The following is a 26,515-nucleotide window of genomic DNA, read 5'->3' on the forward strand; positions in this document are numbered from 1 at the left end:
GAGAGAGAGAAGGAGAGAGAGAGGGAGAGAGTGAGTGAGTGAGTGATGGAGACACCCAGGGTGCATCTCACAGGTTTATTGTCTGTGTCCTAAGCTGGCTATGTTTCTAACGGCTCTCCCTCTGGCTTTAGTTAACCAGATTAACTTTGAAGACAGCATGGTACATCTCAATAGTCTTGAGTGGCTTCCTCTCCTTCCCCTTCACTCTTCTCCTTCCTCTTCACTCTTCTCCTTCCTCTTCACTCTTCTCCTTCCTCTTCACTCTTCTCCTTCACTCTTCACTCTTCTCCTTCCTCTTCACTGACCTGATATTGAAAGTAACATATTACCTTGTCTGTTCATCAGTTGGCAGTGGTGATGAAGGAAAGGAGACAACCCTATTCTCTAGATACTACACCACTTTGGACTCCTGTAGCTACAGACTGGATGACTGATGACTCCTGTAACTACAGACTGGATGTAAGGATGACTGATGGGTCCTGTAACTACAGACTGGATGTAAGGATGACTGATGGGTCCTGTAACTACAGACTGGATGTAAGGATGACTGATGGGTCCTGTAACTACAGACTGGGTGACTGATGACTCCTGTAGCTACAGACAGGATGTAAGGATGACTGATGACTCCTGTAGCTACAGACTGGATGTAAGGATGACTGATGGGTCCTGTAACTACAGACTGGATGACTGATGACTCCTGTAACTACAGACTGGATGTAAGGATGACTGATGGGTCCTGTAACTACAGACTGGATGACTGATGACTCCTGTAACTACAGACAGGATGTAAGGATGACTGATGGGTCCTGTAACTACAGACTGGATGACTGATGACTCCTGTAACTACAGACAGGATGTAAGGATGACTGATGACTCCTGTAACTACAGACTGGATGACTGATGACTCCTGTAACTACAGACAGGATGTAAGGATGACTGATGACTCCTGTAGCTACAGACTGGATGTAAGGATGACTGATGGGTCCTGTAACTACAGACTGGATGACTGATGACTCCTGTAACTACAGACTGGATGTAAGGATGACTGATGGGTCCTGTAACTACAGACTGGATGACTGATGACTCCTGTAACTACAGACAGGATGTAAGAATGACTGATGACTCCTGTAACTACAGACTGGATGACTGATGACTCCTGTAACTACAGACAGGATGTAAGGATGACTGATGACTCCTGTAACTACAGACTGGATGACTGATGACTCCTGTAACTACAGACTGGATGTAAGGATGACTGATGACTCCTGTAACTACAGACTGGATGTAAGGATGACTGATGAGTCCTGTAACTACAGACTGGATGTAAGGATGACTGATGGGTCCTGTAACTACAGACTGGGTGACTGATGACTCCTGTAGCTACAGACAGGATGTAAGGATGACTGATGACTCCTGTAGCTACAGACTGGATGTAAGATGACTCCTGTAACTACAGACAGGATGGGTCCTGTAACTACAGACTGGATGACTGATGACTCCTGTAACTACAGACTGGATGTAAGGATGACTGATGGTAACTACATACTGTCCTGTAACTACAGACTGGATGTAAGGATGACTGATGACTCCTGTAACTACAGACTGGATGTAAGGATGACTGATGACTCCTGCAACTACAGACTGGATGTAAGGATGACTGATGACTCCTTTAGCTACAGACTGGATGACTGATGACTCCCGTAACTACAGACTGGATTTAAGGATGACTGATGACTCCTGTAACTACAGACTGGATGTAAGGTTGACTGATGACTCCTGTAGCTACAGACTGGATGTAAGGATGACTGTAGCTACAGACTGGATAACTGATGACTCCTGTAACTACAGACTGGATGTAAGGATGACTGATGACTCCTGTAGCTACAGACTGGATGTAAGGATGACAGACTACAGACTGGATGACTATGACTCCTGTAGCTACAGACAGGATGTAAGGATGACTGATGACTCCTGTAGCTACAGACTGGATGTAAGGATGACTGATGGGTCCTGTAACTACAGACTGGATGACTGATGACTCCTGTAACTACAGACTGGATGTAAGGATGACTGATGGGTCCTGTAACTACAGACTGGATGACTGATGACTCCTGTAACTACAGACAGGATGTAAGGATGACTGATGACTCCTGTAACTACAGACTGGATGACTGATGACTCCTGTAACTACAGACTGGATGTAAGGATGACTGATGACTCCTGTAACTACAGACTGGATGTAAGGATGACTGATGAGTCCTGTAACTACAGACTGGATAACTGATGACTCCTGTAACTACAGACAGGATGTAAGGATGACTGATGACTCCTGTAACTACAGACTGGATGACTGATGACTCCTGTAACTACAGACTGGATGTAAGGATGACTGATGACTCCTGTAACTACATACTGGATGTAAGGATGACTGATGACTCCTGTAACTACAGACTGGATGTAAGGATGACTGATGACTCCTGTAACTACAGACTGGATGTAAGGATGACTGATGACTCCTGCAACTACAGACTGGATGTAAGGATGACTGATGACTCCTTTAGCTACAGACTGGATGACTGATGACTCCCGTAACTACAGACTGGATTTAAGGATGACTGATGACTCCTGTAACTACAGACTGGATGTAAGGTTGACTGATGACTCCTGTAGCTACAGACTGGATGTAAGGATGACTAATAATTCCTGTAGCTACAGACTGGATAACTGATGACTCCTGTAACTACAGACTGGATGTAAGGATGACTGATGACTCCTGTAGCTACAGACTGGATGTAAGGATGACTGATGACTCCTGTAACTATAGACTGGATGTAAGGATGACTGATGACTCCTGTAACTACAGACTGGATGTAAGGTTGACTGATGACTCCTGTAACTACATACTGGATGTAAGGATGACTGATGACTCCTGTAACTACAGACTGGATGTAAGGATGACTGATGACTCCTTTAGCTACAGACTGGATGACTGATGACTCCTGTAACTACAGACTGGATGTAAGGATGACTGATGACTCCTGTAACTACAGACTGGATGTAAGGTTGACTGATGACTCCTGTAACTACAGACTGGATGTAAGGATGACTGATGACTCCTGTAACTACAGACTGGATGACTGATGACTCCTGTAACTACAGACTCGATGTACGGATGACTGATGACTCCTGTAACTACAGACTGGATGTAAGGATGACTGATGACTCCTGTAACAAAAGAATTGTTGACTGATGACTCCTGTAGCTACAGACAGGATGTAAGGATGACTGATGGGTCCTGTAACTACAGACTGGATGACTGATGACTCCTGTAACTACAGACTGGATGTAACTATGACTGATGGGTCCTGTAACTACAGACTGGATGACTGATGACTCCTGTAACTACAGACAGGATGTAAGGATGACTGATGGGTCCTGTAACTACAGACTGGATGACTGATGACTCCTGTAACTACAGACAGGATGTAAGGATGACTGATGACTCCTGTAACTACAGACTGGATGACTGATGACTCCTGTAACTACAGACAGGATGTAAGGATGACTGATGACTCCTGTAACTACAGACTGGATGACTGATGACTCCTGTAACTACAGACTGGATGTAAGGATGACTGATGACTCCTGTAACTACAGACTGGATGTAAGGATGACTGATGAGTCCTGTAACTACAGACTGGATAACTGATGACTCCTGTAACTACAGACAGGATGTAAGGATGACTGATGGCTCCTGTAACTACAGACTGGATGACTGATGACTCCTGTAACTACAGACTGGATGTAAGGATGACTGATGACTCCTGTAACTACATACTGGATGTAAGGATGACTGATGACTCCTGTAACTACAGACTGGATGTAAGGATAACTGATGACTCCTGCAACTACAGACTGGATGTAAGGATGACTGATGACTCCTTTAGCTACAGACTGGATGACTGATGACTCCCGTAACTACAGACTGGATGTAAGGATGACTGATGACTCCTGTAACTACAGACTGGATGTAAGGTTGACTGATGACTCCTGTAGCTACAGACTGGATGTAAGGATGACTAATAATTCCTGTAGCTACAGACTGGATAACTGATGACTCCTGTAACTACAGACTGGATGTAAGGATGACTGATGACTCCTGTAGCTACAGACTATAGACTGGATGTAAGGATGTAAGGATGACTGATGACTCCTGTAACTACAGACTGGATGTAAGGTTGACTGATGACTCCTGTAACTACATACTGGATGTAAGGATGACATATGACTCCTGTAACTACAGACTGGATGTAAGGATGACTGATGACTCCTTTAGCTACAGACTGGATGACTGATGACTCCTGTAACTACAGACTGGATGTAAGGATGACTGATGACTCCTGTAACTACAGACTGGATGTAAGGTTGACTGATGACTCCTGTAACTACAGACTGGATGTAAGGATGACTGATGACTCCTGTAACTACAGACTGGATGACTGATGACTCCTGTAACTACAGACTCGATGTAAGGATGACTGATGACTCCTGTAACTACAGACTCGATGTAAGGATGACTGATGACTCCTGTAACAAAAGAGTGGTTGACTGATGACTCCTGTAGCTACAGACAGGATGTAAGGATGACTGATGACTCCTGTAACTACAGACTGGATGACTGATGACTCCTGTAACTACAGACTGGATGTAAGGATGACTGATGGGTCCTGTAACTACAGACTGGATGACTGATGACTCCTGTAACTACAGACAGGATGTAAGGATGACTGATGGGTCCTGTAACTACAGACTGGATGACTGATGACTCCTGTAACTACAGTCAGGATGTAAGGATGACTGATGACTCCTGTAACTACAAACTGGATGACTGATGACTCCTGTAACTACAGACAGGATGTAAGGATGACTGATGACTCCTGTAACTACAGACTGGATGACTGATGACTCCTGTAACTACAGACTGGATGTAAGGATGACTGATGACTCCTGTAACTACAGACTGGATGTAAGGATGACTGATGAGTCCTGTAACTACAGACTGGATAACTGATGACTCCTGTAACTACAGACAGGATGTAAGGATGACTGATGACTCCTGTAACTACAGACTGGATGACTGATGACTCCTGTAACTACAGACTGGATGTAAGGATGACTGATGACTCCTGTAACTACATACTGGATGTAAGGATGACTGATGACTCCTGTAACTACAGACTGGATGTAAGGATGACTGATGACTCCTGTAACTACAGACTGGATGTAAGGATGACTGATGACTCCTGCAACTACAGACTGGATGTAAGGATGACTGATGACTCCTTTAGCTACAGACTGGATGACTGATGACTCCCGTAACTACAGACTGGATGTAAGGATGACTGATGACTCCTGTAACTACAGACTGGATGTAAGGTTGACTGATGACTCCTGTAGCTACAGACTGGATGTAAGGATGACTAATAATTCCTGTAGCTACAGACTGGATAACTGATGACTCCTGTAACTACAGACTGGATGTAAGGATGACTGATGACTCCTGTAGCTACAGACTGGATGTAAGGATGACTGATGACTCCTGTAACTATAGACTGGATGTAAGGATGACTGATGACTCCTGTAACTACAGACTGGATGTAAGGTTGACTGATGACTCCTGTAACTACATACTGGATGTAAGGATGACTAATAATTCCTGTAGCTACAGACTGGATAACTGATGACTCCTGTAACTACAGACTGGATGTAAGGATGACTGATGACTCCTGTAGCTACAGACTGGATGTAAGGATGACTGATGACTCCTGTAACTATAGACTGGATGTAAGGATGACTGATGACTCCTGTAACTACAGACTGGATGTAAGGATGACTGATGACTCCTTTAGCTACAGACTGGATGACTGATGACTCCTGTAACTACAGACTGGATGTAAGGATGACTGATGACTCCTGTAACTACAGACTGGATGTAAGGTTGACTGATGACTCCTGTAACTACAGACTGGATGTAAGGATGACTGATGACTCCTGTAACTACAGACTGGATGACTGATGACTCCTGTAACTACAGACTCGATGTAAGGATGACTGATGACTCCTGTAACTACAGACTGGATGTAAGGATGACTGATGACTCCTGTAACAACAGACTGGATGACTGATGACTCCTGTAACTACAGACTGGATGTAAGGATGACTGATGACTCCTGTAACTACAGACTGGATGTAAGGATGACTGATGACTCCTGTAACTACAGACTGGATGTAAGGATGACTGATGACTCCTGTAACTACAGACTGGATGTAAGGATGACTGATGACTCCTGTAACTACAGACTGGATGTAAGGATGACTGATGACTACTGTAACTACAGACTGGATGTAAGGATGACTGATGACTCCTATAACTACAGACTGGATGTAAGGATGACTCCTGTTTCTTCCAGCTGATACTGCCACTCGTCCACTTCTCTCTATTGATCCTCGATCCCTAGATCCATGATATTATTGACATTGTTATGGTAAGGTTATATATATGAGAGAGAGAGAGTATTGAGAAAACGCCAGAAGGTTACACACTTTTGACAGGTCGTCACTACACAGAGGCATGTTGTCCCTCAGAGTTCTTGTAAATATTACCAGCCACCTAGCAATTTTGTGAAGTTTTGCTTTAGCCCAGATAGGTCGTTTCAGGCAGTCAAGTTAGAAGAGCTAGCTTGTCTTAACTATCTCGGCCGGCATGGTTAGTCGACTTTAGAAAAGCAAGCAATTACTAAATGTACCGAATTAAACTCACATTTCTTTAAATCTTTAACCCAGATTTGAGCAGAGTTGCAGTATATTTAGTTTCTTAAAAAGAAATAACCTCCAGGTTGGAGGATACAGACGGCTCCAGAAGTATGCTAAGATCTGCAGAAAAAAAAAATTATCATCATCAAATTAAGCATAATGATTATTATAGATTCCAGGAAATCCTCACATCCTTTTCCCCCTCAGATTTTGGGGGGGGTGTTTGATGCCCCTGATTACAAATGTTCTTGGACCCTCGACAGCAAGCAGCACCGTTGGGAGTCTTTAACTCTGCTCTTCTTGGGGGGGTCATCTTGAAAAAGCCCTAAAAAATAAAATAACACCCAGAAAGCCTGTTCCAAGGAGGATGATTCCAGTCAATTTGGGACATTTTATTCAAAACTGAACACTTATTTTTTAAATATATTTTTTTAATAATGATTTCAATCAATTTCCAAAGTTGACTGCGGGGTCGTTGTTCCATTTCATGACACCCGCCACATAATCATTTATGTAGATAGAAACAGATCAAACTAGCATTCCAGAAACATTTATTTTGTTGAAATATAATTTGATCTCTTGATAAAATAAAGTTCAAATGAATGTTACGTGTTTCTATCTACGTAACAATCTGACATGTTGGGTGTTAAAATCCTCTTTCTTGTGATGTTTGAGGTGGAACGACCCTGCTGGGAGATTTAATCTGACTCCAACTGTCCCCAAGTCCAACCCTCCTGTCAGTGTGAGGCCGGGTAGCTGAGTGATTCAGGCTCCGTGTCAGTCCTGGCAGCTGTGCCGGTGTTTGTGTGTGTGGTTGAGATTACACCAGGTGTTAAACACACCGTGTCCCAGCCAAGTGGAGGAGTGGAGCTCAGCCCTGGAGAACTACCACGTCTAGGTTCTGTCCTTACAACCTGGACAAGTAGCCGAGCTCTATATTATATATTATACTCTATATTATTTCACACGTTTCATATAGCCAGCCTCCCTTCACAGCCCACCACGCTCTCTCTCTCTGTCTCTCTCTCTCTCTCTGTCTCTCTCTCTCTCTCTCTCTCTCTCTCTCTCTCTCTCTCTCTGTCTCTCTCTCTCTCTCTCTCTCTCTCTCTCTCTCTCTCTCTCTCTCTCTCTCTCTCTCTCTCTCTCTGTCTCTGTCTCTGTCTCTCTCTCAAAGTATTAACTTAAGGGGGCTGAATAATTTTGCACGCCCAATTTTTCAGTTTTTGATTTGTTAAAAAAGTTTGAAATATCCAATAAATGTCGTTCCACTTCATGATTGTGTCCCACTTGTTGTTGATTCTTCACAAAAAAATACAGTTTTATATCTTTATGTTTGAAGCCTGAAATGTGGCAAAAGGTCGCAAAGTGTGTGTGTGTGTGTGTGTGTGTGTGTGTGTGTGTGTGTGTGTGTGTGTGTGTGTGTGTGTGTGTGTGTGTGTGTGTGTGTGTGTGTGTGTGTGTGTGTGTGTGTGTGTGTGTGTGTGTGTGTGTGTGTGTGTGTGTGTGTGTGTGTGTGTGTGTGTGCTATGAAAGGTCTTTAGAGGTGAAGTCTCCCAGGCTAATAAACACCATCACAACTATATTAATCTGTAGGAACAGGCTACATGACACGCTCTGTACTCTGGGTTAAAATGTGGTGCTTCGGTTGAATTCATTTCTCATTTCCAGCCCACTGCCCAAGACGTTTGTCTCAGTGTCACTGTTGTACTGTCCAATGACACGACTACTATATAAGATAGGATCAACTCTGAGCCTATAGATAATGGAGTCGATGACATGACGCCCTGCTGTTTATAGAAGCTCTGTGACAGAGCAGAGATGACATTACGCCCTGCTGTTTATAGAAGCCCTGTGACAGAGCAGAGATGACATTACGCCCTGCTGTTTATAGAAGCTCTGTGACAGAGCAGAGATGACATTACACCCTGCTGTTTATAGAAGCTCTGTGACAGAGCAGAGATGACATTACGCCCTTCTGTTTATAGAAGCCCTGTGACAGAGCAGAGATGACATTACGCCCTTCTGTTTATAGAAGCTCTGTGACAGAGCAGAGATGACATTACACCCTGCTGTTTATAGAAGCTCTGTGACAGAGCAGAGATGACATTACGCCCTGCTGTTTATAGAAGCTCTGTGACAGAGCAGAGATGACATTATGCCCTGCTGTTTATAGAAGCCCTGTGACAGAGCAGAGATGACATTACGCCTGTGACAGAGCAGAGATGACATTACGCCTGTGACAGAGCAGAGATGACATGACGCCCTGCTGTTTATAGAAGTCATGTATAGAGACTACAGCCCAGGTGGGGACATGCTGCTGTTAGAATACCCATCAGATGGACTATGGAGGTTCTGCTAGCAGCCCAACACTAAGCAGGACTTGTTGGAGAGACAACACTGTGTGTGTGAGGTTGTTGGGCAGGTTCTGCTAGCAGCCCAACACTAAGCAGGACTTGTTGGAGAGACAACACTGTGTGTGTGAGGTTGTTGGTCAGGTTCTGCTAGCAGCCCAACACTAAGCAGGACTTGTTGGAGAGACAACACTGTGTGTGTGAGGTTGTTGGGCAGGTTCTGCGAGCAGCCCAACACTAAGCAGGACTTGTTGGAGAGACAACACTGTGTGTGTGAGGTTGTTGGGCAGGTTCTGCTAGCAGCCCAACACTAAGCAGGACTTGTTGGAGAGACAACACTGTGTGTGTGAGGTTGTTGGTCAGGTTCTGCTAGCAGCCCAACACTAAGCAGGACTTGTTGGAGAGACAACACTGTGTGTGTGAGGTTGTTGGTCAGGTTCTGCTAGCAGCCCAACACTAAGCAGGACTTGTTGGAGAGACAACACTGTGTGTGTGAGGTTGTTGGTCAGGTTCTGCTAGCAGCCCAACACTAAGCAGGACTTGTTGGAGAGACAACACTGTGTGTGTGAGGTTGTTAGGCAGGTTCTGCTAGCAGCCCAACACTAAGCAGGACTTGTTGGAGAGACAACACTGTGTGTGTGAGGTTGTTGGGCAGGTTCTGTCACCGCATCCGTTTTAACATCAGTTATCCGCAGACTGTGTCAGTACCTGTAAAGGTGGACTGCACAGTGTCATGCAGTCTACTGAAACTGAGAGCAGCACCAGGACATGTAGAGACCCTGAGAGCAGCACCAGGACATGTAGAGACCCTGAGAGCAGCACCAGGACATGTAGAGACCCTGAGAACAGCACCAGGACATGGAGAGACCCTGAGACAGCACCAGGACATGTGGAGACCCTGAGAGCAGCACCAGGACATGTAGAGACCCTGAGAGCAGCACCAGGACATGTAGAGACCCTGAGAGCAGCACCAGGACATGTAGAGACCCTGAGAGCAGCACCAGAACATGTAGAGACCCTGAGAGCAGCACCAGGACATGTAGAGACCCTGAGAGCAGCACCAGGACACGGAGAGACCCTGAGAGCAGCACCAGGACATGTAGAGACCCTGAGAGCAGCACCAGGACATGTAGAGACCCTGAGAGCAGCACCAGGACATGTAGAGACCCCGAGAGCAGCACCAGGACATGTAGAGACCCTGAGAGCAGCACCAGGACATGTAGAGACCCTGAGAACAGCACCAGGACATGGAGAGACCCTGAGACAGCACCAGGACATGTGGAGACCCTGAGAGCAGCACCAGGACATGTAGAGACCCTGAGAGCAGCACCAGGACATGTAGAGACCCTGAGAGCAGCACCAGGACATGTAGAGACCCTGAGAGCAGCACCAGAACATGTAGAGACCCTGAGAGCAGCACCAGGACATGTAGAGACCCTGAGAGCAGCACCAGGACACGGAGAGACCCTGAGAGCAGCACCAGGACATGTAGAGACCCTGAGAGCAGCACCAGGACATGTAGAGACCCTGAGAGCAGCACCAGGACATGTAGAGACCCTGAGAGCAGCACCAGGACATGTAGAGACCCTGAGAGCAGCACCAGGACATGTAGAGACCCTGAGAACAGCACCAGGACATGGAGAGACCCTGAGACAGCACCAGGACATGTGGAGACCCTGAGAGCAGCACCAGGACATGTAGAGACCCTGAGAGCAGCACCAGGACATGTAGAGACCCTGAGAGCAGCACCAGGACATGTAGAGACCCTGAGAGCAGCACCAGAACATGTAGAGACCCTGAGAGCAGCACCAGGACATGTAGAGACCCTGAGAGCAGCACCAGGACACGGAGAGACCCTGAGAGCAGCACCAGGACATGTAGAGACCCTGAGAGCAGCACCAGGACATGTAGAGACCGTGAGAGCAGCACCAGGACATGTAGAGACCCTGAGAGCAGCACCAGGACATGTAGAGACCCTGAGAGCAGCACCAGGACATGTAGAGACCCTGAGAGCAGCACCAGGACATGTAGAGACCCTGAGAGCAGCACCAGGACATGGAGAGACCCTCTAGCTCTCTCTCTCGCTCTCTAGCTCTCTCTATATATGTCTCTCTCTCTCTGTGTTTCTCTCTATATGTGTCTCTCTCTCTGTCTTTCTCTCTCTATATGTGTCTCTCTCTCGTGCTCTCTCACTCTCTCTATATATGTCTCTCACTCTCTGTGTTTCTCTCTATATATGTCTCTCTCTCTCTGTGTTTCTCTCTGTGTCTCTCTCTCTGTGTTTCTCTCTATATATGTCTCTCTCTCTCTGTGTTTCTCTCTATATGTGTCTCTCTCTCTCTCACTCTGTGTCTCTCTCTCACACTCTCTGTCTTTCTCTGTCTTTCTATGTGTCTCTCTCTCTCTGTCATTCTCTCTATATGTGTCTCTCTCTCTCTGTCTTTCTCTCTATACGTGTCTCTCTCTCTGTCTTTCTCTCTATGTGTCTCTCTCTCTCTGTCTTTCTCTCTATATGTGTCTCTCTCTCTGTCTCTCTCCATATGTGTCTCTCTCTCTCTAATTATATCTGTATCTCTTTGTTTCTCACTTACATTTACATTTTGTCATTTAGCAGATGCTCTTATCCAGAGCAACTTGGTGCTTCCATCTTCAGATAGCTAGGTGTCAAAACCACATGTCACAGACAGAGTAAGCACACTTAGTAAAGACACCATTCTGAACAGCACATCTGGGAAAGACACCTCAAAGTAGCTATCAGCAAAGTCTCTCTCCATCGCTTTCTCACTCTCTGTATCTCTATCCATTAGTCTTTAAGTAGGCCACTGCAATCCAGCAGGGAGCTTGGCGCGACCTAGCTAGCGCTACGGCTAACTCTTCCCATTGACATGAGCTGGCTGGCGCTTGGCTAGGCTAACGCTAGCTTAGCCATTCTGTAGTACTTTTGTACTGTGCCGTTCAGTCTCATGTTCAGTCTTTGCTGAGAGCAGAACACAGTGTGCTGTGGCCTTGACCCTGACAGTGTCTCAGTGTGTAACACACTGTACCTGTCTGGCCTTGACCCTGGTTAACAGTGTCTCAGAGTGTAATACACTGTACCTGTCTGGCCTTGACCCTGGTTAACAGTGTCTCAGAGTGTAATACACTGTACCTGTCTGTCCGTAACCCTGGTTAACAGTGTCTCAGAGTGTAACACACTGTACCTGTCTGTCCTTGACCCTGGTTAACAGTGTCTCAGAGTGTAACACACTGTACCTGTCTGGCCTTGACCTTGGTTAACAGTGTCTCAGAGTGTAATACACTGTACCTGTCCTCTGCCTTGACCCTGGTTAACAGTGTCTCAGAGTGTAACACGCTGTACCTGTCTGGCCTTGACCCTGGTTAACAGTGTCTCAGAGTGTAACACACTGTACCTGTCTGGCCTTGACCCTGGTTAACAGTGTCTCAGAGTGTAACACACTGTACCTGTCTGGCCTTGACCCTGGTTAACAGTGTCTCAGAGTGTAACACACTGTACCTGTCTGGCCTTGACCCTGGTTAACAGTGTCTCAGAGTGTAATACACTGTACCTGTCTGGCCGTGACCCTGGTTAACAGTGTCTCAGAGTGTAATACACTGTACCTGTCTGTCCGTAACCCTGGTTAACAGTGTCTCAGAGTGTAACACACTGTACCTGTCTGTCCTTGACCCTGGTTAACAGTGTCTCAGAGTGTAACACACTGTACCTGTCTGTCCGTGACCGTGGCCATCTTGTTCCTCTTGGATCTTTCTCTAGCTGTCGTCCCCCCTGTAGGAGAGGAGCGATATCAGTGTGCTCTCCCACACATCCAGCATGAAGCAGAAACCTCCTAGTCATATTATTACCCCTCCATTAAACATCAACATCATGATGGCAGCTGGTTATTAAACCTTCATCAGCTCTCAATAATTGATCGTCTGTCATTAAGGTCAGGGCTGGTGTTTGTGTGTGTGTGTGTGTGTGTGTGTGTGTGTGTGTGTGTGTGTGTGTGTGTGTGTGTGTGTGTGTGTGTGTGTGTGTGTGTGTGGGTGTGTGGGTGGGTGTGTGGGTGTGGGCTCGATTCAGGGTTTTCCGTCAGGAAAATATGGAACCCGGACAACGTGACCGGGGAGATTTAAATTTACACGGCCATTTGAGAAGTCGAACGGACCCATTGGGTGTGGAACCCGTTAGAGCATGAACCCACGGTGCTCAGAATGACAGAAATCACATGTAGATTACGGTAATGCATATTAACAGAACATGCAACTCGTTTAGTGAAAATGAAAAAATCATTTTCAAACATTTGTCAACATGCAATTAGTGGGAAGACACCGTTCTGAACAGCACACCTGGAAAGACACTGTTCTGAACAGCACACCTGGAAAGACACCGTTCTGAACAGCACACCTGGAAAGACACTGTTCTGAACAGCACACCTGGAAAGACACCGTACTGAACAGCACACCTGGAAAGACACCGTACTGAACAGCACACCTGGAAAGACACTGTTCTGAACAGCACACCTGGGAAAGACACTGTTCTGAACAGCACACCTGGAAAGACACTGTTCTGAACAGCACACCTGGAAAAACACCGTTCTGAACAGCACACCTGGAAAAACACTGTTCTGAACAGCACACCTGGAAAGACACTGTTCTGAACAGCACACCTGGAAAGACACTGTTCTGAACAGCACACCTGGAAAGACACTGTTCTGAACAGCACACCTGGGAAGACACTGTTCTGAACAGCACACCTGTTTGTTAGTGGTTCAATATTTGACAGAGAAAATTAGAAAGCGGCAGAATTTAAAGACGAAACAACCAGGATGGGTTGATAATATGACCAGGATGGGTTGATAATATGACCAGGATGGGTTGATAATATGACCAGGATGGGTTGATAATATGACCAGGATGGGTTGATAATATGACCAGGATGGGTTGATGATATGACCAGGATGGGTTGATAATATGACCAGGATGGGTTGATGATATGACCAGGATGGGTTGATGATATGACCAGGATGGGTTGATGATATGACCAGGATGGGTTAATGATATGACCAGGATGGGTTAATGATATGACCAGGATGGGTTGATGATATGACCAGGATGGGTTGATGATACGACCAGGATGGGTTGATGATATGACCAGGATGGATTGATACTATGACCAGGATGGGTTGATGATATGACCAGGATGGGTTGATGATATGACCAGGATGGGTTGATAATATGACCAGGATGGGTTGATGATACGACTAGGATTGTGCCTTTGGCTTTTGGACAATGAAAGAAAGTGATTTGATAACCAATAGAACAGGAGAGAAATGACATAGTGGTGGGTCTAATAGAACAGGAGAGAGATGACATAGTGGTGGGTCCAATAGAACAGGAGAGAGATGACATAGAGGTGGGTCTAATAGAACAGGAGAGAAATTACATAGTGGCGGGTCCAATAGAACAGAAGAGAGATGACATAGTGGTGGGTCCTATAGAACAGGAGAGAGATGACATAGTGGTGGGTCCAATAGAACAGGAGAGAGATGACATAGTGGTGGGTCTAATAGAACAGGAGAGAGATGACATAGTGGTGGGTCCAATAGAACAGGAGAGAGATGACATAGAGGTGGGTCTAATAGAACAGGAGAGAAATTACATAGTGGTGGGTCCAATAGAACAGAAGAGAGATGACATAGTGGTGGGTCCTATAGAACAGGAGAGAGATGACATAGTGGTGGGTCCAATAGAACAGGAGAGAGATGACATAGTGGTGGGTCTAATAGAAAAGGAGAGAGATGACATAGTGGTGGGTCTAATAGAACAGGAGAGAGATGACATAGTGGTGGGTCCAATAGAACAGGAGAGAGATGACATAGTGGTGGATCAAACAGAACAGGAGAGAGATGACATAATGGTGGGTCTAATAGAACAGGAGAGAGATGACATAGTGGTGGGTCCAATAGAACAGGAGAGAGATGACATAGTGGTGGGTCCAATAGAACAGGAGAGAGATGACATAGTGGGGGGTCCAATAGAACAGGAGAGAGATGACATAGTGGTGGGTCTAATAGAACAGGAGAGAGAGGACATAGTGGTGGGTCTAATGGAACAGGAGAGAGATGACATAGTGGTGGGTCTAATAGAACAGGAAATGGAAATAAATTTGCCAAAATTATATAAAATCTAATTTTATTAAATAATTACTCATGTCTGTAGAGAAATGAATAAAATCACTGTGTCTATGCTGTGTCTATACTGTGTCTATGCTGTGTCTATGCTGTGTCTATACTGTGTCTATGCTGTGTCTATACTGTGTCTATACTGTGTCTATGCTGTGTCTATGCTGTGTCTATGCTGTGTCTATGCTGTGTCTATACTGTGTCTATGCTGTGTCTATACTGTGTCTATACTGTGTCTATACTGTGTCAATGCTGTGTCTATACTGTGTCTATACTGTGTCTATGCTGTGTCTATGCTGTGTCTATGCTGTGTCTATGCTGTGTCTATACTGTGTCTATGCTGTGTCTATGCTGTGCCTATACTGTGTCTATGCTGTGTCCATACTGTGTCTATGCTGTGTCCATACTGTGTCTATACTGTGTCCCTGCTGTGTCTATGCTGTGTCTATACTGTGTCCCTACTGTGTCCCTACTGTGTCTATACTGTGTCCCTACTGTGTCTATACTGTGTCCCTACTGTGTCTATGCTGTGTCTATGCTGTGTCCATACTGTGTCCATACTGTGTCCATGCTGTGTCCATGCTGTGTCTATACTGTGTCTATACTGTGTCTATACTGTGTCCATACTGTGTCTATAATGTGTCCATACTGTGTCCATACTGTGTCTATACTGTGTCTATGCTGTGTCTATACTGTGTCTATACTGTGTCTATACTGTGTCTATACTGTGTCTATGCTGTGTCTATGCTGTGTCTATACTGTGTCTATACTGTGTCTATACTGTGTCCCTACTGTGTCTATACTCTGTCTATGCTGTGTCTATACTGGGTCTATACTGGGTCTATGCTGTGTCTATGCTGTGTCTATGCTGTGTCTATACTGTGTCTATACTGTGTCTATACTGTGTCCCTACTGTGGCTATACTGTGTCTATACTGTGTCCCTACTGTGTCTATACTGTGTCTATGCTGTGTCTATACTGTGTCCATACTGTGTCTATACTGTGTCTATACTGTGTCTATACTGTGTCTATACTGTGTCCCTACTGTGGCTATACTGTGTCTATACTGTGTCCCTACTGTGTCTATACTGTGTCTATGCTGTGTCTATACTGTGTCTATGCTGTGTCTATGCTGTGTCTATACTGTGTCTATACTGTGTCTATACTGTGTCCCTACTGTGTCTATACTGTGTCTATGCTGTGTCTATACTGTGTCTATACTGTGTCCATGCTGTGTCTATGCTGTGTCCATGCTGTGTCCATGCTGTGTCTATGCTGTGTCTATACTGTGTCTATGCTGTGTCTATGCTGTGTCTATACTGTGTCTATACTGTGTCTATGCTGTGTCTATACTGTGTCTATACTGTGTCTATACTGTGTCCCTACTGTGGCTATACTGTGTCTATACTGTGTCCCTACTGTGTCTATACTCTGTCTATGCTGTGTCTATACTGGGTCTATGCTGTGTCTATGCTGTGTCTATACTGTGTCTATACTGTGTCTATACTGTGTCTATACTGTGTCTATACTGTGTCCCTACTGTGGCTATACTGTGTCTATACTGTGTCCCTACTGTGTCTATACTGTGTCTATGCTGTGTCTATACTGTGTCCATACTGTGTCTATGCTGTGTCTATGCTGTGTCTATACTGTGTCTATACTGTGTCTATGCTGTGTCTATACTGTGTCTATACTGTGTCTATACTGTGTCCCTACTGTGGCTATACTGTGTCTATACTGTGTCCCTACTGTGTCTATACTCTGTCTATGCTGTGTCTATACTGGGTCTATGCTGTGTCTATGCTGTGTCTATACTGTGTCTATACTGTGTCTATACTGTGTCCCTACTGTGGCTATACTGTGTCTATGCTGTGTCTATACTGTGTCTATGCTGTGTCTATGCTGTGTCTATACTGTGTCTATACTGTGTCTATGCTGTGTCTATACTGTGTCTATACTGTGTCCCTACTGTGGCTATACTGTGTCTATACTGTGTCCCTACTGTGTCTATACTCTGTCTATGCTGTGTCTATACTGGGTCTATGCTGTGTCTATACTGTGTCTATACTGTGTCTATACTGTGTCTATACTGTGTCTATACTGTGTCCCTACTGTGGCTATACTGTGTCTATACTGTGTCCCTACTGTGTCTATACTGTGTCTATGCTGTGTCTATACTGTGTCCATACTGTGTCTATACTGTGTCTATACTGTGTCTATACTGTGTCTATACTGTGTCTATACTGTGTCCCTACTGTGGCTATACTGTGTCTATACTGTGTCCCTACTGTGTCTATACTGTGTCTATGCTGTGTCTATACTGTGTCTATGCTGTGTCTATGCTGTGTCTATACTGTGTCTATACTGTGTCTATACTGTGTCCCTACTGTGTCTATACTGTGTCTATGCTGTGTCTATACTGTGTCTATACTGTGTCCATGCTGTGTCTATGCTGTGTCCATGCTGTGTCCATGCTGTGTCTATGCTGTGTCTATGCTGTGTCTATACTGTGTCTATGCTGTGTCTATGCTGTGTCTATACTGTGTCTATACTGTGTCTATGCTGTGTCTATGCTGTGTCTATACTGTGTCCATGCTGTGTCTATGCTGTGTCTATACTGTGTCTATGCTGTGTCTATGCTGTGTCTATACTGTGTCCCTACTGTGTCTATGCTGTGTCTATGCTGTGTCTATGCTGTGTCCATACTGTGTCCATGCTGTGTCCATGCTGTGTCTATACTGTGTCTATACTGTGTCTATACTGTGTCCATACTGTGTCTATAATGTGTCCATACTGTGTCTATACTGTGTCTATACTGTGTCTATGCTGTGTCTATACTGTGTCTATACTGTGTCTATACTGTGTCTATACTGTGTGTATGCTGTGTGTATACTGTGTCTATACTCTGTCTATGCTGTGTCTATACTGTGTCTATGCTGTGTCTATGCTGTGTCTATACTGTGTCTATACTGTGTTTATACCCCTGTCTATACTGTGTCCCTACTGTGGCTATACTGTGTCTATACTGTGTCCCTACTGTGTCTATACTGTGTCTATGCTGTGTCTATACTGTGTCTATACTGTGTCTATACTGTGTCCCTACTGTGTCTATACTGTGTCTATACCTATACTGTGTCTATGCTGTGTCTATGCTGTGTCTATACCTATACTGTGTCTATGCTGTGTCTATACTGTGTCTATACCTATACTGTGTCTATGCTGTGTCTATACTGTGTCTATACCTATACTGTGTCTATACTGTGTCTATACTGTGTACCTACTGTGTCTATACTGTGTACCTACTGTGTCTATGCTGTGTATATACCTATACTGTGTCTATACTGTGTACCTACTGTGTCTATACTGTGTACCTACTGTGTCTATACTGTGTACCTACTGTGTCTATACTGTGTCTATACCTATACTGTGTACCTACTGTGTCTATGCTGTGTCTATACCTATACTGTGTCTATACTGTGTACCTACTGTGTCTATACTGTGTACCTACTGTGTCTATACTGTGTCTATACCTATACTGTGTACCTACTGTGTCTATGCTGTGTCTATACCTATACTGTGTCTATACTGTGTACCTACTGTGTCTATACTGTGTACCTACTGTGTCTATACTGTGTACCTACTGTGTCTATACTGTGTACCTACTGTGTCTATACTGTGTCTATACCTATACTGTGTCTATGCTGTGTCTATACCTATACTGTATCTATACTGTGTACCTACTGTGTCTATACCTATACTGTGTCTATGCTGTGTCTATACCTATACTGTGTCTATGCTGTGTCTATACCTATACTGTGTCTATACTGTGTACCTACTGTGTCTATACTGTGTACCTACTGTGTCTATGCTGTGTACCTACTGTGTCTATACTGTGTATTTTGTAATGAGATTTTAAATTATTTTGTGTTCTGTCGCAATTTTGTCCGGCAACAGTTTTATTTACTGGGGGGGGGGGGGCTAACGGAAACCCTGGTGTGTGTGTGTGTGTGTGTGTGTGTGTGTGTGTGTGTGTGTGTGTGTGTGTGTGTGTGTGTGTGTGTGTGTTAAAACTGATGACGAGATTAATTAACCAAACTCACTCTGGAGACCCTTTGCTCGTCATGTTTTTGAGGGGACAATGTTTGACAGATTGACTTGTTGAGGGGACAATGTTAGACAGATTGACTTGTTGAGGGGACAATGTTAGACAGATTGACTTGTTGAGGGGACAATGTTAGACAGATTGACTTGTTGAGGGGACAATGTTAGACAGATTGACTTGTTGAGGGGACAATGTTAGACAGATTGTGACTTGTTGAGGGGACAATGTTAGACAGATTGTGACTTGTTGAGGGGACAATGTTAGACAGATTGACTTGTTGAGGGGACAATGTTAGACAGATTGACTTGTTGAGGGGACAATGTTAGACAGATTGACTTGTTGAGGGGACAATGTTAGACAGATTGACTTGTTGAGGGGACAATGTTAGACAGATTGACTTGTTGAGGGGACAATGTTAGACAGATTGTGACTTGTTGAGGGGACAATGTTAGACAGATTGACTTGTTGAGGGGACAATGTTAAACAGATTGTGACTTGTTGAGGGGACAATGTTAGACAGATTGTGACTTGTTGAGGGGACAATGTTAGACAGATTGTGACAGATTGGAGCAGTAGGCAGTCAGTGTGTTTTGCTGAGCACACAGTTTTGGGGAGAGTGTGGGGCTCTCCATCTCTCTCTCTATCTCTCTTTCTCTCTCTCTCTTTCTCTCTATCTCTATCTCTCTATCTCTATCGTTCTCTCTCTCTCTCTTTCTCTCTCTCTCTATCTCTATCTATCTCTATCTCTATCTTTCTCTCTTTCTCTCTCTCTATCTATCTTTCTCTCTCTATCTCTCTCTATTTATCTCTATCTCTCTTTCTCTCTATCTCTATCTTTCTCTTTCTTTCTCTCTCTCTCTCTCTCTCTCTCTCTCTCTCTCTCTCTCTCTCTCTCTCTCTCTCTCTCTCTCTCTCTCTCTCTCTCTCGCTCACTCTCTCTCAATTCAAGGGGCTTTGTTGGCATGGGAAATGTGTTAACATTGCCAAAGCATTACACATACAGAAGTTTCAAAACAATAAAGACATTACAAATGTCATATTACGTCTATATACAGTGTTGCAACGATGTACAAATGGTTAAGGGTACACAAGGGAAAATAAATAAGCAGAAATATGGGTTGTATTTACAATGGTGTTTGTTCTTCACTGGTTGCCCTTTTCTCGTCGCAACAGGTCACAAATCTTGCTGCTGTGATGGCACACTGTGGAATTTCACCCAGTAGATATAGGAGTTTTTCAAAATTGGATTTGTTTTTGAATGCTTTGAGGGATCTGTGTAATCTGAGGGAAATATGTGTCTCTAATATGGTCATACATTGGGCAGGAGGTTAGGAAGTGCAGCTCAGTTTCCACCTCATTTTGTGGGCAGTGTGCACATAGCCTGTCTTCTCTTGAGAGCCATGTCTGCCTAGGATGGCCTTTCTCAATAGCAAGGCTATGCTTACTGAGTCTGTACATAGTCAATGCGTATCTCTCTGTCTCTCTGTGCTCTCGTTTTAGTCTCTCTGGGGAGAAGAGCACCATCAGAAGGAAATAATTGAATCTCCGCTCCACTTTCGCTCGTTCCTCTTGTGTCGGATCAACCAATGCCACCAGCATAGGGGCACGTGTCTGTGTGTGTGTTCCTGCAGGCGTGCATGCGTGCGTGTGTGTGGTCCTGCGGGCGTGCATGCACGTAGTGCAAGTGTGTGTGTGCTAGAGGTCGGCCGAGTTATGATTTTTCGATACCGATTATTGGAGGACCAAAAAAGCCAATACCGATTAATCGGCCGATTTTAAAAAAATAAAATAAAAATATATATTTTTTTAAATGTATTTATTTATTTGTAATGATGACAATTACAACAATACTGAATGAACACTTTTATTTTAACTTAATATAATACATCAATAAAATAAATTTAGTCTCAAATAAATAATGAAACATGTTCAATTTGGTTTAAATGCAAAAACTAAGTGTTGGAGAAGAAAGTAAAAGTGCAATATGTGCCATGTCAGAACGTTTCAGTTCCTTGCTCAGAACATGAGAACATATGAAAGCTGGTGGTTCCTTTTAACATGAGACTTCAATATTCCCAGGTAAGAAGTTTTAGGTTGTAGTTATTATAGGACTATTTCTCTCTATACCATTTGACTATACAATTTACTATTTGACTTTGACTATTGGATGTTCTAATAGGTACTTTAGTATTGCCATCCTCATCTCGGGAGTTGATAGGCTTGAAGTCATAAACAGTGCAATGCTTGAAGCACAGCGAAGATCTGCTGGCAAAACGCACAAAAGTGCTGTTTGAATTAATGTTTACGAGCCTGCTGGTGCCATCTCTCAGTCCGACTGCTTTATCAAATCATAGTCTTAATTATAATATAATAAACACACAGAAATACAAGCCTTAAGTCATAATTTTTGTAACATTTTTTTTATCCGTTATTTTACAAGGTAAGTTGACTGAGAACACGTTCTCATTTACAGCAACGACCTGGGGAACAGGGGAGAGGAGGGGGAGGAAAGAGCCAATTATAAACTGGGGATTATTAGGTGACCGTGATGGTTTGAGGGCCAGTTTGGGAATTTAGCCAGGACACCAGGGTTAACACCCCTACTCTTACGATAAGTGCCATGGGATCTTTAATGACCTCAGACCTCAGGGCACCCGTTTAACGTCCCATCTGAAAGACGGCACCCTACACAGGGCAGTGTCCCCAATCACTGCTCTGGGGCATTGGGATAATTTTTAGACCAGAGAAAATAGTGCCTCCTACTGGCCCTTCAACACGACTTCCAGCAGCATCTGGACTCCCATCCAGGGACTGACCAGGACCAACCCTGCTTAGCTTCAGAAGCAAGCCTGCAGTGGTATGCAGGGTGGTATGGTCAAATCCTGAAACTATCATTTTGACAAAACAAAACGTTTATTATTTCAGTGAAATACGGAACCGTTCCGTATTTTATCTAACGGGTGGCAAACCTAATTCTAAATATTGCTGTTACATTGCGCAACCTTCAATGTTATGTCATAATTATGTAAAATTCTGGCAAATTAATTACGGTCTTTGTTAGGAAGAAATAGTCTTCACACAGTTCGCAACGAGCCAGGCGGCCCAAACTGCTGCATATATCCTGACTCTGCTTACACTGGAACGCAAGAGAAGTGACACAATTTCTTTAGTTAAAAGAAATTCATGTTAGCAGTAATATTAACTAAATATGCAGCTTTAAAAACATGTACTTGTGTATTGATTTTAAGAAAGGCGTTGATGTTTATGGTTAGGTACACATTTTTGTGAATGTGCTTGTTGAATCATCACCCGTTTGGGGAAGTAGGCTGTGATTCGATGATAAATTAACAGGCATCGATTATATGCAACGCAGGACAAACTAGTAATATCATCAACCATGTGTAGTTAGCTAGTGATTATGTTAAGATTGATTGATTGTTTTTTATAAGATAAGTTTAACTCTAGCTAGCAACTTACCTTGTCTCCTTGCTGCAGCCTGCAGTCAACCTGCCACGCAGTCTCCTTCTTGGAGTGCAACGTTATCGGCGTCCAAAAATGACGATTACCGATTGTTAGGAAAACTTGAAATCTGCCCTAATTAATCGGCCGATTTAATCGCTCGACCTCTAGTGTGTGAACTCCTGAATAGGGCAGACAACCCAACATCTGAATGAGCCACCCTAGTTCACTTGGATATGGGATTTGGGGAAAGAGTGTCATTTTGGGTTAAGTACCTTTTTATGCATTAGTGTGGTCGTTCTCTAACAGCTGCTGGTACATTAGTGTGGTCTTTATCTGACAGCTGGTACATTAGTGTGGTCTTTCTCTGACAGCTGGTACATTAGTGTGGTCTTTCTCTGACAGCTCCTGGTACATTAGTGTGGTCTTTCTCTGACAGCTGCTGGTACATTAGTGTGGTCTTTATCTGACAGCTGGTACATTAGCGTGGTCTTTCTCTGACAGCTGGTACATTAGTGTGGTCTTTCTCTGACAGATCCTGGTACATTAGTGTGGTCTTTCTCTGACAGCTGCAGGTACATTAGTATGGTCTTTCTCTAACAGCTGCAGGTACATTAGTGTGGTCTTTCTCTGACAGCTCCAGGTACATTAGTGTGGTCTTTCTCTGACAACTCCAGGTACATTAGTGTGGTCTTTCTCTGACAGCTGGTACATTAGTGTGGTCTTTCTCTGACAGCTCCAGGTACATTAGTGTGGCCTTTCTCTGACAGCTGGTCCATTAGTGTGTTCTTTCTCTGACAGCTGGTACATTAGTGTGGTCTTTCTCTGACAGATCCAGGTACATTTGTGTGGTCTTTCTCTGACAGCTGGTACATTAGTGTGGTCTTTCTCTAACAGCTGGTACATTAGTGTGGTCTTTCTTTGACAGCTCCAGGTACATTAGTGTGGTCTTTCTCTGACAGATCCTGGTACATGAGTGTGGTCTTTCTCTGACAGATCCTGGTACATTCGTGTGGTCTTTCTCAGACAGCCGGTACATTAGTGTGGTCTTTCTCTGACAGCCGGTACATTAATGTGGTCTTTCTCTGACAGCTCCAGGTACATTAGTGTGGTCTTTCTCTGACAGCTCCTGGTACATTAGTGTGGTCTTTCTCTGACAGCTGGTACATTACTGTGGTCTTTCTCTGACAGCTCCAGGTACATTAGTGTGGTCTTTCTCTGACAGCTCCAGGTACATTAGTGTGGTCTTTCTCTTACAGATTCAGGTACATTAGTGTGGTCTTTCTCTGACAGCTCCAGGTACATTAGTGTGGTCTTTCTCTGACAGCTGCAGGTACATTAGTGTGGTCTTTCTCTGACAGCTGCTGGTACATTAGTGTGGTGTTTCTCTGACAACTCCAGGTACATTAGTGTGGTCTTTCTCTGACAGCTGGTACATTAGTGTGGTCTTTCTCTAACAGCTGGTACATTAGTGTGGTCTTTCTCTGACAGCTCCAGGTACATTGGTGTGGTCTTTCTCTGACAACTCCAGGTACATTAGTGTGATCTTTCTCTGAAAGCTGGTACATTAGTGTTGTCTTTCTCTGACAGCTCCAGGTACATGAGTGTGGTCTTTCTCTGACAGATCCAGGTACATTAGTGTGGTCTTTCTCTGACAGCTCCAGGTACATTAGTGTGCTCTTTCTCAGACAGATCCAGGTACATTAGTGTGGTCTTTCTCTGGCAGCTCCAGGTACATTAGTGTGGTCTTTCTCTGACAGCTCCTGGTACATTAGTGTGGTCTTTCTCTGACAACTCCAGGTACATTAGTGTGGTCTTTCTCTGACAGCTCCAGGTACATTAGTGTGGTCTTTCTCTGACAGCTCCAGGTACATTAGTGTGGTCTTTCTCTGACAGCTGGTCCATGAGTGTGGTCTTTCTCTGACAGCTCCAGGTACATTAGTGTGGTCTTTCTCTGACAGCTTCAGGTACATTAGTGTGGTCTTTTTCTGACAGCTCCAGGTGCATTAGTGTGGTCTTTCTCTAACCAGTCTTGGTTGATGGATGATTGTTATGTTGTCTATATAACTGTTCTCTCTGTGTGTGTGTTGTCTCCACAGACGCTGATATGCAGTGAGGATGAGTGGCGTCGGTGAAAACCTCTCGGACCCTGCTGCCAGGGCCGAGTCACGGAAACGCAAAGAATGTTCCTCTGACCTACTGGGTCCCAGGTACGCACTTCTTTACTACTACCACTGTACCACACTAACTACTTTACTGTGACTTTACATTAGGCTATTGTAGGGCTGGGCGGTATATCGTATTTTATGATATACCGGTATTGATACAGGGACCTGTTTGGGTTGTTACTTTACCTTCTATACCGGTATTGATACAGGGACCGGTTTGGGTTGTTACTTTACCTTCTATACCGGTATTGATACAGGGACCGGTTTGGGTTGTTACTTTACCTTCTATAACGGTATTGATACAGGGACCGGTTTGGGTTGTTACTTTACCTTCTATAACGGTATTGATACAGGGACCGGTTTGGGTTGTTACTTTACCTTCTATACCGTTATTGATGCAGGGACCGGTTTGGGTTGTTACTTTACCTTCTATACCGGTATTGATACAGGGACCGGTTTGGGTTGTTACTTTACCTTCTATACCGGTATTGATACAGGGACCGGTTTGGGTTGTTACGTTACCTTCTATACCGGTAATGATACAGGGACCGGTTTGGGTTGTTACTTTACCTTCTATAACGGTATTGATACAGGGACCGGTTTGGGTTGTTACTTTACCTTCTATAACGGTATTGATACAGGGACCGGTTTGGGTTGTTACTTTACCTTCTATAACGGTATTGATACAGGGACCGGTTTGGGTTGTTACTTTACCTTCTATACCGGTATTGATACAGGGACCGGTTTGGGTTGTTACTTTACCTTCTATAACGGTATTGATACAGGGACCGGTTTGGGTTGTTACTTTACCTTCTATAACGGTATTGATACAGGGACCGGTTTGGGTTGTTACTTTACCTTCTATACCGGTATTGATACAGGGACCGGTTTGGGTTGTTACTTTACCTTCTATAACGGTATTGATACAGGGACCGGTTTGGGTTGTTACTTTACCTTCTATAACGGTATTGATACAGGGACCGGTTTGGGTTGTTACTTTACCTTCTATAACGGTATTGATACAGGGACCGGTTTGGGTTGTTACTTTACCTTCTATAACGGTATTGATACAGGGACCGGTTTGGGTTGTTACTTTACCTTCTACACCGGTATTGATACAGGGACCGGTTTGGGTTGTTACTTTACCTTCTATAACGGTATTGATACAGGGACCGGTTTGGGTTGTTACTTTACCTTCTACACCGGTATTGATACAGGGACCGGTTTGGGTTGTTACTTTACCTTCTATACTGGTAATGATACAGGGACCGGTTTGTGTTGTTACTTTACCTTCTATACCGGTATTGATACAGGGACCGGTTTGGGTTGTTACTTTACCTTCTATACCGGTATTTGAAAATTTGGTTTGTTAAATGTGATACACCATGTGTAAGTGACACTTTCCACACAGACCTAGCCACGCCCCCTGTCACTCAAAGG

The 26,515-nt window shown here is 44.3% G+C and overlaps 1 pseudogene; it reads left to right on the forward strand.

Annotated features, from left to right (window-relative positions):
• Nucleotides 1-26,515, forward strand: part of LOC139420133 (nuclear receptor coactivator 2-like) — a 189,229-nt pseudogene that overhangs the window by 54,177 nt on the left and 108,537 nt on the right.

The sequence above is a fragment of the Oncorhynchus clarkii genome, chromosome 11 (assembly GCF_045791955.1).
Source record: "Oncorhynchus clarkii lewisi isolate Uvic-CL-2024 chromosome 11, UVic_Ocla_1.0, whole genome shotgun sequence".
Taxonomy (NCBI): domain Eukaryota; kingdom Metazoa; phylum Chordata; class Actinopteri; order Salmoniformes; family Salmonidae; genus Oncorhynchus; species Oncorhynchus clarkii.